Source organism: Oryctolagus cuniculus, chromosome 14 (genome assembly GCF_964237555.1).
Source record: "Oryctolagus cuniculus chromosome 14, mOryCun1.1, whole genome shotgun sequence".
In the NCBI taxonomy this organism is placed as follows: Eukaryota; Metazoa; Chordata; class Mammalia; order Lagomorpha; family Leporidae; genus Oryctolagus; species Oryctolagus cuniculus.
In genome coordinates this window covers 21,421,387-21,433,142 of record NC_091445.1, presented here as the reverse complement: position 1 = coordinate 21,433,142, position 11,756 = coordinate 21,421,387, and the positions used below count along the sequence as shown (strand labels likewise).

The window sequence follows — 11,756 nt, the reverse complement described above, 5'->3', positions numbered from 1 at the left end:
TCTCAATGGCTCCCTATAACTTACTGAAAAAGAAAATTAATTTCCTCAGCCAAGTATTCAAAGCCCCTTATATCCTGCCCTAGTGGGTCACTCCACATGTATTCATGTTGCTCACAAATTACCATCACCTAAAACTGCTGCTGTGGGTGGAATGGTACCCCCCAAAACATATGTTGAGATCCCCAGTCCATCAGAATGTGCCCATATGAGGAAGCAGAGCTCTCTGACTGTAGTAAGCATGTTAAAATGAGGTCACCAGGGTGGGCCCTAATCCAACATGACTGGTGTTCTCTATTTATAAAAAAGGGAAATTTGTGTACAGAGCAGACACAAACAGAAGGAAGATGCTGCAGAGAGACGGACAAAGCCACATGGCGACGGACTGGAGTGACACATACACAGCCAAGGAAGGCCACAGCTTGCACACAATCCCCAGGAAGCCAGGATCATGCAAGGAAGCGCCCCCTACAAGTTTCAGAGGGAGCCCAGCCCCGCCAGCACCTTGATGTTGGACCTCTAACCCCCACAACTGTGAGATAAGACATTTCTATTGTTCTTAAGCCACTCAGTTTTAGTTGCTGTTACAGCAGCACTAGGAAACTGGTACAACTGACAAGCAGACATCAAGATTCTGTTAATTTAATTTCTTGTGCATCAACTTCCCCACCTCCCTTCTTTTCTCTTCAAAATACTTCTACCCATTTATAGAAGCCCAATCACACCCTACTTCCTCTGCTGGCACTGACTCTTTTTTTTTTTTTTTTTTTTTTTTTTTTTTTACAGGCAGAGTGGACAGTGAGAGAGAGAGACAGAGAGAAAGATCTTCCTTTGCCGTTGGTTCACCCTCCAATGGCCGCCGCGGCCGGCGCGCTGCGGCCGGCGCACCGCGCCGATCCGGTGGCAGGAGCCAGGAGCCAGGTGCTTTTCCTGGTCTCCCATGGGGTGCAGGGCCCAAGCACCTGGGCCATCCTCCACTGCACTCCCTGGCCACAGCAGAGGGCTGGCCTGGAAGGGGGGCAACCGGGACAGAATCCGGTGCCCCGACCGGGACTAGAACCCGGTGTGCCGGCGCCGCTAGGCGGAGGATTAGCCTAGTGAGCTGCGGCGCCGGCCATGGCACTGACTCTTGTAAAAACAACAGTTCCTCAGAATTTGAACCTTCTTGCCTTTTTCTATATTCTTCATGATGCCCTATGGATATTTAATTTGTAATACAGATATTCTCTTCCTCAATCTAAACTCTTACCTGTAGATATCTCATATGTTTAAACTATGTATAAGTAGTCAATATTCATAGCTGTGCAATGGTATTATATTCCAGTAGACAAATACACCTAAATAGTTTAATGAAATACAGAAAGCACAAATCTAATTTTAATGCATTTAATTACATAAATCATACATATTTACAAGTTTTTTCTTTCAGTCTTTTTTGTTTATGTAGTTTGAAAGGCAAATTTAGATTCATACTATACAATATTATACTCCCTTTACTCATTTGATATTCATTTAATATATGACCATAGAAACATTTTTCTTCCATTTTTATATGTTAACATAGTGTTTAAAAAACAGAACTGGGAGGTGAATGTTTGAGGCACCAGTTAAGACACTGCTTGAGATGCCTGCGTCTGATATCAGAGTGTCTGAATTCGAACTTGGCTCTGCTTCTGATGCATCTTCCTGCTAATGCATAACCTGCAGAGGATGGCTCTAGTGTTTTGGCCCCTGCTACCACATGGGAGATCTGGTTCTCGGCTTCAGCCTGGCCCAGCTCCGAATGTTGAAAGCATTTGGTGAGTAAACCAGTGGATGGGAGAACTCCCTCCCTCTCTCTCTCTCTTTCTCTTTCTCTCTGCCTTTCAACTAAAAATGAAAAAATGCCTTCTTAAAAAAAAGACAAATACAAAATTGAAATAATAATGTGTTCAATTTCCCCATTTTATTAATTTAATATTGTACTTTGAGTAATTTACATATTAAAATTATTTAAAATCATATTTTATTAGCTAATACTTCATTTATATGGCAACACCATAATTAAACAATTCTCCTTGTGGTCAGTTAAATGGCTGCAATGTTTACTAGAAACTTCTTGATCATCTTTGCTCATATATCCTTGATAATATCATTTTCTTAGGAAGGAAAATAATTGCTGGATCAAACAGTATGGATATACCAGAGTGTTTCAGAAAGTTCATGGAAGATGGAATTAAAAGATTTGGTGCAGGGGCTGGCACTGAAGCCCAGTGAGTAAAGCTGCCACCTGCAGTGCAGACATCCCCTATAGGCGGCTGCTCTGCTTCCGATTCCAGCTCCCTGCCGACAGCCTGGGAAAGCAGTAGAAGATGGCCCCAGAGCTTGGGCTCTTGTACCTGTGTGGGAGACCCAGAAGAAGCTCCTGGCTCCTGGCTTCAGATCAGCCCAGCTCCTGTTGAGGAGTGAATCAGAGGATGGAAGACTCTCCTATCTCTCACTTTCTCTGTCTCTCCCTGTCTGTAACTCTGCCTCTCATGCTCTCATGTAAATGAGTAAATCTTTTTAAAATAAAAAAAAGTTTTGATGCAAAATAATTTTAGAAATTATGCATATGAGGGGATCTTCTAAAAGTTCATGGAAAATGCATGAGAAAACAATGTATGAATCTCATTTTTTGGACCAAAATAAATGATCTTTTAATTCCATTTTCCCAAAAACTTTTTAAAATTATTTATTTTATTATTTATTATTATTTAATTTTGTTAATTATTTTAACTTTACTGGAAAGGCACAGAGAGAACTTCCAACTGCTGGTTCACTTCCTGAATGCCTGCAACAGCCAGGGATGGACCAGCCAAACCTGGCCTCCTATGTCAAAGTCTGCTGACCTCAGGATGCACATTAATAGGAATGCTAGGTGTCGCTTCCCGTCTTCGTGGAGGAACAACACTAAACCCTGCCTAAGCTTCATATCCGAGTCACGGCACCATTATGTCGCTCCCCGTCTTCATGGAGGAACGACACAGGACCCTGCGCTGTTCTTTTGTCTGCTCGGCCCTTCCCGGGTTTGCTGCTGGTTCTTCCTGGGTTGGCTACCGTCCCTTCCACCTCCGTGGAAGGGCGGTTCCCCCTGCCATTTTCCCCACTTCCGCGGGGGAACGGCACACCGCCGGCCGGCTCTCTCGGGGGCTGCACAGGTGCTCCTTCAGATAGATGTTCCCGGTGCATGTTGTCTCTCTCCTCCTTTATAGTCCTCTTCCGCCAATCCGTGCTCTGCTACCCACACGCCGAGTATGCTGCTCTCCTCCAATCAGGAGCAGGTCCTGTTGTTTATTGGTTGAACTGGAGGCAGCTGTGTAGAAGCTGTTTCCTCCTCTCCCAGCGCCATATTGTGGGAGAGCAGATGCATAGAATAAGTCTTAATTCCAGTAACAGTCTAGTCCCAGTTGCTCCCCACAGCTAGGTGAGACGCAGAGGAGCCAGGGCTTTCACCTGGCGTGCCAAGTGTTGACTTAACCACTGCACTAAACACGTGCCCAGCCACAAAGTGTTCAAAGTCATTCTGTGTTTGTGGTTCTTGACACAGGTCACCAAATTGCTCTTCATAACTGGTTGTTCTGATTTAAAGCCCCGTGAGCAGTGTGTGAAAAATGCCTATCACACCACAAACTGGAAACATTTTAGTTTAGTAATGCTGCATGGCAATGGGCTAGGCAAAATTGTTCTAATGCTGGCCTAACAATTTTGCAAGTTATTTGATTTGCATTTCCATGATTTTTCTGCTTAAGCTCCTTGGTCATTTTTCTATTGCCGTACGAGAAGTTTTCTTACAGAATAGAATTTAGGTAGACTTTTCTAGTCTCTTGAGACTAGATTTTAGCTTAAAGCTGAAGTCCAGAGGTACAACATACCCTACATGCTGAAGAAAGACATCAGAATGATACCAAAATTGCACCCAGACAGTTCCTACTGCCTCCAAGGTTTACAAAGCAGCAGCAAAAACAGTCCTGTTCCCGCTTCTTCCCTTTCCCTATCTGCCACCCCAGAAAAAGCACACAACGATCAAGTAAGAAAGGGGAGGATGCAGAGTAATTATTTTTGGTTTTTTGGGAATGTACAGTTTTTGTAGCATTTCTCCAAACCCTGCCCCCATTTCCTGAAGTCACTCCCACTGGCCAGATGCAACTTTCGGCAGTACTAGCAGTGGAGAAATGAACCTGTCATTTTAAACTGTTCCGAACCCATTTAATCACAAAATGGCCAGGTGGTTTTGGAATCTGCCCAAGAAAGTGTCAAGAAATGAAAAAGAAATTTCAACACAGCACATTTCCAAGCAATGATATAAAAAATAAACTATTTCATTTTTTATCTCAAAAAGTAAAAAACAGTCAAAGATCTGTTACATGTATTAATATAAAATGCCTATTACTCGACAAAGTGTTAATATGTGTTGAAATAGATTTCTCAACTTGTCTTTGCCTTTTATTTAAAGTTGTTATTTAATATGTTGTGCTACATTAAAACTATTGGTCTATTTTGCACTTTAAATGAACCTTTTACCATGCATGATTTTGTAACCACGCTTTGAATGTTTGGAAAATATTGCTTCACTGAGTTATTCAGACCTTCCAAATGGTGGCGCATTGCATTTTAGAATATCAAAAATAAAGTCACATTAATTTGTATAACCATTAATATTACTTTAAAAGTCTTTATTGTGACACTTCCAAGTTCACAGGGGCAGATCATCTTCCAAGCTACTAACTTTTAATTGAAAGCTTAAATTTTGTCTTTGGGGACAACATACTGTCCACTACTTCCCTAGAAGTATACCGCTCACATCATTCACTTCTGGGAAAATATCTGCCAAATGTTCAAGTCTCAATCATTCTAGCCCTAATTATTAATTTGTCTGTGGATTGTTCTTTAAGTAAAAATGAACAAAATTTTTTAAAAAAAGCATCTAGGGGTTGACATTGTGATACAGTGGCTTAAGCCACTGCTTGCAATGCTGGCATCCTGTATCAGTATACTGTTTGCCCCTGAGGCTCCAGTTCTGATCCAGCTTCCTGTTAATGCACCTGGGAAGGCAACAGAATATGGTCCAAATGCTTAGGTCTCTGCCACCCACGTGGAAGACCCAGATGGAGTTCCTGGCTCCTAGCTTCAGTTTTGCCCAGTTTTGGCTGTTGTGATCGTTTGGGGAGTGAAACAGCAGATGGAAGATATCTTTCTTTCTCTGTCTGTCCCCCGATCTCTGTAGCTCTGCCTTTCAAATAAATAAATCTTTAAAAAAAGAAAAGAAAAGCAGCTAGTTCAGCTGACACTTTTATCACAAAAGTTCTTTCCCACGAGATAAATATTATATGGTGTCAGTATAGTTTGATACTGTTATTAGGTTCTTTTTTTGCTTACTGATTTGAAAGCCAGTGTGTGTGGAGGAGGAGGGTGGGAAAGGGAGAGAAAGAAAGGAGCAAGTGACAGAGACAGCATATTCCATTCACTGGTTCACTTCCCAAATGCCTATAGGGGCTGGACCAGGCCAGATGCCAAAATCCAGTAAGTTCTCCCACATAAGTGACTGGAACTCAAATACCTGAGTCATCACCTACAGCCTCCCAGGATGCACGTCAGCGGGAAGCTGCTTGGAGATGGAGGTGGGGACTGAAACCAGGCTTGTCAGTGTGGGATGTTGATGTCCGAGCGGCGGCTCAACCTACTGCACCACAGCTCCTGGCCCTGTATTTTGAATTGTGGCAAATACCCTTCATTAGTATATTCTTGGAGTGAAAATACCGGTTTTTTTTTTTCTATGAGAGTCCAGTGGTGAAGAATCCCGACTCTTAACACACTTTGGTGACCCTGCCTTGATTTGGGGTCAGGGGATAGCAGATTTGCCAACCATTGCTTTACCCCCATCAACATAAATATGAACACACAGAAGATAGCAAATAACATCTGAGTGCTATTTAAGAAATATTTTGACCTCTTAGGTCCCTGAAAGGGGTCTTTGATCCCTGGAGTTCCCTGGGCCATCCCTGGAGAAACACTGTGGTACAGGATACCATGATAATGAATAAAATAGCAGATTTATTGATAGTGGGACCGATGGAGACATTTCAGACAGACCATGCAAATTTTAAAGACAAATTGACCCATAAAGAGAGTATATCCAAGGAAATCAACCTGCCACCAGATTGCTAGCTGGTCTCCCAGGGGAATGCTATGAATTCAGAGGCTCAGCAGTGAGCTTTGCTACTGGCCAGGCAAGCACTTAGCAGTGGCTGTAACCAGATTAGCCTCGATGAGAGTAAGTTCATATTGTTGAGCCCATGCATAATATCCACCCCTGCTGTCATGGGTCCTTTTTTCATAAGCTCTTGAATAAACACTGGTGGCTAAAGATAGAAGCTGGGTGTCATCCACACAATGGATCATCTTGCCTAGTTGCAAGAGTCTCCAGCTAGGGACTTTTGCTGGGAATTCATATGAGACAAATTCATATTCTGTTCTCATCAAAAGCCAAAGCTCCCTGTCTCTATTCCTCTACTCTTGTATCTTCCAAAGTCCCTAAGTATCCAGTGACAACCATGAGCTGCTGCCTATGTGATCCCTTGTCTGCCCCCCCCCCCCAGGCAAAGGGGACAAGAAGACAGATTCAGTGGTTTAAGTTCTGCTCAGAGGAATCTTTTCATTTCCAGACCACCTCTGAGTTGGGCCATAATTGTACATCAGTTCACTTCCTCCTGTTTCAGCACATCGGACACATTCATAGTCAACTGGGTCTGAAATTTGTCTTCCTCAAAGGATAGGTACCCTGAGGTCATAAATTTGAGTTGAAAGTGGGGCAAGGGTACAATATAAGTTCATGAGCATCTGAACCTAAATCATGTAGATTGTGCATCCAGCACCTCTCTGAGCCCGACTCACATCTCTTACTTTATGACAGAGGGGTTTCTGTCCAGAGCTTTGGGGTTCACATATGCCCACTTCATCACTTATCTCATATCACCTGGCCACATGGTATCCCACAATCAGATATTTAATCTCTACCAGCACTAAGTGGTAATAAAGTTGCCATTTCTAAAAAAAAAAAAAAAAGAAAGAATATCTGCATTGCTTTAACATCCTGTGATCAATTCTCAGCTCTGGCCCCTGACTCCAGCTTCCTGCTAATGCAAGACCTTGGGAGGCAGTGGTGGTGTCTCAGGATTGGGTTCCTGCTACCCACATGGAAGACCTGGAATGTGTTTCCAGCTCCCTGGCTTTGGCCCTGGCCCCAGCCATTGAGAGAATTTAGGAAACAAAGGAAACAAAGCAGTGGATACCAGTGCTCTCTCTCTCTCTCTCTCTCATAAAAACAACAACAACAACAAAAATAAAGCCCCACAGACATGCATTGCCTTCTCTTAGGGGGTTGCCAGAAACTTCACAGAATGTCTCTAACAGCCACAACCTGCTGATCCATTTGGCCTAAATGGTGGAATAGCTTGTACTGTTCCCTGGAACAGCTTCAGACACTGCTTTCATTCTACGCTCCATCTGAAACTCAATAAATTGGCAAAGCAAATCCACTGAAATGAGCTATAGTCATCCCTTGTCATCCTTGGGGGACTGGTTCCAGGACTACTTACAGATACCAAAACTCATGGATGCGCACTCAAATCCCTTCTATAAGATGATGGAGAACATACACATTATTTATGCACACCCCCAGAATATTTTAAACCAATTCTAGATTGTTTATAATACCTAATACAGTGCAAATGCTGTGTAAATAGTTGTTACACCACATCGTTTATAATGAGAAGAAAAAAATCTGCACATGTTCAATACAGATATAATTATTTTTAAGCATTTTCAGTCTGCAGCTGAAATTTGAGGGCTGGCTGTATATGAGGGTGCTTCAAAAAATTTGTGGAAGAAATGGAATTAAAAGCCAAGTTGGTTTTAGTGTAAAAAACTTCTGAAATCCATGCATAGATTTTCACAACACTGTTTTTACATGAATGTTTTTGAAGACCCTTTGTGTGTTGACTCCAGACCCAAGGAGGCACACAAAGCCTTGTATCTCCTTTTGAATGTGAGTGAGTAGAAGACATATCAAGTTAACTTAAAGTGTGCAAGAGAGATCTCAGTATATTCCAGAACCCAGAGGCCCTAGAAACTCTTTGAATTTTCATGGGATTTGTCTCTAATGTCTGGCACATATGTGCATTGCTAAAGCATCCAAGGTATTTGCTCTTCCTACCCAACAGGTCTGTAAGCATAATTTCCTAGACTATGTAGCCCAGAGTATGACAGAGAGTCACAGGACTAAAAGCAACTGCTTCTTATCCTGACTGTGTGAAAGCAAATTGCTCCTTGGTTGTGTAGAGAGAATAAGACACTTGCCCGGGCAATGGCTGCACACTAGGGTCAGAGATTGTGTTGTTTTGATCCAGGAAAGAGACAACGTTTATAAAAGCCTCCGCATTTAGGGACACAACCCGATTAAGTTTATGAAAATCCTCTTTCTCCAAAAACTCACCACCATCTGCACAAGCTCAATCAACGCTCTTACGTCAGTCTGGACTTTCATGGTGACATCTAGCTCTCCAGGCCTCCAGGGACGCTGTGTCACTTTAGATATGACATGTTGGCTGAGCAGGATAATCCCAGTGGTTTCCACACAGCCCTTTCTGCCATATTTTATATTAACTCTCTCTCATTCCATGGGCCAGCGTGAAGAAGCTGCTGTTTTCAAGTGTGTTAAATTGAGGAGCAAACAGAATTACCATAGAAGGGCTCTGTGTGTGGACCCACCATGCCCACCGTGAGAAGGAATCAGACCAAAGCTCCATCTTGACATCTATAAATCCCCCACTTGGACTATTCCACCAAAAGGCATTTGGGAGCCTGGGGAATTGGCAGCAATTCCAAGTCCATTCTAGTAATTTTATAATATTCCTAGAAAAATCTAGATGTCACCTTGTTCAGTGCACCACGTATTCCAAATAGAAGGATATGGTTTTATTTTGTTTTGTTTTTCAGAAATGTGACTTATGGAGCAGGCACTTAGAGCAGCGTTCAAGATACTGATTGGGAAGCCTGCACTCCACATCAGAGCACCTAGGTTCAAGTCCTGGCTCTGCTTCCAATTCCAGTTTCCCTGAGTGATGGCAGGTGATGGCTCAAGTAGTTGGGTCCCTGCCACGCATGTGGGAGACCTGGATTGAGTTCTTGGCCTGGTCCCAGCTATTGTGACATTTGAAGAATAAATCAACAAATGAAAGATTTCTTTTTCTCTATCTTTCTCTGTCTCTCTGCCTTTCAAATACATAAAAAGAATTTAAAAAAAAAGAAATGTGAAGTGTTTTTTTCTAGCCAATGGGTTTCTTTATATCTTTTTACTTGAAAGACTGAATGACACAGAGAGAGAGAGAGAGAGAGAGAGAGAGAGAAAGGAGAGAGAGAAAGAGAGAGAGAGAGAAACTTTTTGCTGTTCCCCTGCAACACCTGGGGCAAGGCCAGGCCAAAGTCAGGAACCAGTATCTCCATCTGGGTCTCCCAAGTAGGTGGCAGGAACCCAAACACGTGGGCCATCATTGCTGTCTTCCCAGAAACATTAGCAGGAAGCTGGATTGAAAGCAGATGGGCCAGGATTCAAACCAACACTCCAGTGTGGGATGCAGGTGTCACAGGCAGTGGCTTAACCTTCTGTCCCATGATGCCCACCCCTCTTTCTCTTACATTCTTAAAACATCCTTTAAAGATCAGCAGATTTTAATATGAATCTCAGCAGATTTGACACTGACTTTCTCATCGTTCAGGTTTTAGCTGCAGGAGGCCTAGCTGAACTGGGCCCCTCCAACACCTTTAGCTTTGTAAATTTCTACCATATTACCCTATGTGTTTCCTTCATGATACTTCTCACAGGCTGTAGTTTTTTTTTTTTTTCAAGTACTTACTCCGTGTCTTGTCTGCTTGCACCATAAACGCCACGAAGAATATAGACTACGTCTGCTTGTTCACTCTTGTTCCTTCAGTGACCCATATGGTGCCTGGTAAGAAATCAGAGGGAGGGAGGAAGACAGATTCTGAGGGAGAGGTCAGAGTTATTGAGAGGGGGCCTGGCGTTTGACACAGCAGGTCAAGTTGCCTCCTGCAATGCTAGCATCCCTTAGGGGTGTGGTTTGTGTCCCAGCTGCACCACTTCGAATCCAGCTCCCTGTTAATGCACCTGGGAAAGCAGCAGAGGATGGCCAAGTGCTTGATCCCCTCCCAACCATGTGGAGACTCAGATGGAGGTCCAGGCCCCTAACTTTGTTCTGGCCCAGCTCAGAGTTTGCGGCCATTTGGGGAGTAAACCAGCAGATGGAAAATCTCTCTCTGTCTCTCTGTCTCTGTCTCCCTCTCTGTTTCTCTTTCTCCCTGTCTCTCTCTCTCTCTGTAATTCTGCCTTTCAAATAAATACATCTTTTCTTTAAAAAACTGTTATTCTGAGTATTCTAGCTTAAGAAGTTGGCTAATTGTTAATGAAATAGAAAATACAAGAGAAAGAAGGACTGAGAAAGAAGTAAAGGAGTTTAGTCTAAGTTTTAATAATTTTAAAGGATTCTAGGAGATATAGTGGTGTCTGCCAAATCTCTCCATGTAATTCTTCTTATTTAATCATGAATAAATATTTAGAGGACATATTTTGAAACTATGTAAATATTCTGTTTTTGCTCAAATATTTGCCCTCTAATTAACACTATGGTATTTGTCTAATGGAAATTTTCCATTTTATTCATTTTTAACATATATCATTTGAAATTTTTCTATAAAGAAGAGCTCTCCTTTCTCCTCTAAATTATTTATTTATTCAATTGTGCCCAATTACCTTGCTAAGCCAGTAGGACTAAGCAATTATCATTTTAAAAAAGGCAAATCACAAAGAATTTTTGAATTTTTCTCACTAGCCTGTCAAGCCAGATGGACTTAATAAAAGACAGGTTAAGATTAAGCACACAAACACCATTGATCAAAGCAACATGAATTCCTAAGAGGCAAAATACCACAGGTTGACTATGTGTGGTTTCTTAAGAGCAGAAGATAAGTCAGTGCTTGTTGATAACTAGTGTTCATTTTGTTCCTCTCCCTTCCTAGGTAAGGAAAAGAAACTACTTTATCCCAAAATGGATAGTGGTTTTTAAATGGTTTGAGTTGGAGCTTTTCCCCTCCAACCAAGATATTTATTATTTTTCTGAAAACAACCCAGCAAATAAATCATTGGGTTGAAGCAGTATGAATATTGATGCCACCAAATGTTTCTTCCTTAAGAAAGATGATCTTCATGCCTACATCAACAAAATATTTTGTAAAATACGTTGTTTTTACAACAGATTGGTGTATGGCCAATCAAAAATTTGTTTGCATCTGAGAAAGAGAAGCATTGATTCTAAAAATGAGCCATAATTTCTTGGGTGGCCTAAGACATGTCACCAGACTTGCCCAGATGTGATTTTCCCATGTATGAAACGATCATCACCGTTTTTACCTACCTCATTAAGAGATGTCAGACATTAATTAATGCTCATAATGGGGCTGAGATCTGTGATTAAAAGCTGTTATCCTTGATAAAAAACAGAGCCATTCAACTGTTTAGGAGTGGGAAACAAATCACGGGAATGTGTAGCTCAGGAGAAGAGGCACTGAAGGGTGCGAAGTTAGGAAAAGTAGATGGAAACTGAGAAAAGAATCCTATCTGATTTAAAAGTATTAGGGCATTTTTTTTTCTTAAAAAGAATTAAGTA

At 42.0% G+C, this 11,756-nt stretch overlaps 1 long non-coding RNA gene across 1 annotated transcript in view; it reads right to left on the bottom strand.

Moving 5' to 3' along the window:
• Positions 1–5,582: 5,582 nt before the first annotated feature.
• The window catches only part of LOC138845147 (uncharacterized), a 52,499-nt gene continuing 46,325 nt past the window's right edge, over positions 5,583–11,756 (bottom strand). Inside the window, exons 2-3 of the long non-coding RNA XR_011381946.1 lie at positions 9,930–10,022; positions 5,583–5,718 (exon numbers count right to left, since the gene is read on the bottom strand). This is a non-coding gene — a long non-coding RNA (uncharacterized lncRNA). The remainder of the gene's footprint in view (positions 5,719–9,929; positions 10,023–11,756) is intronic.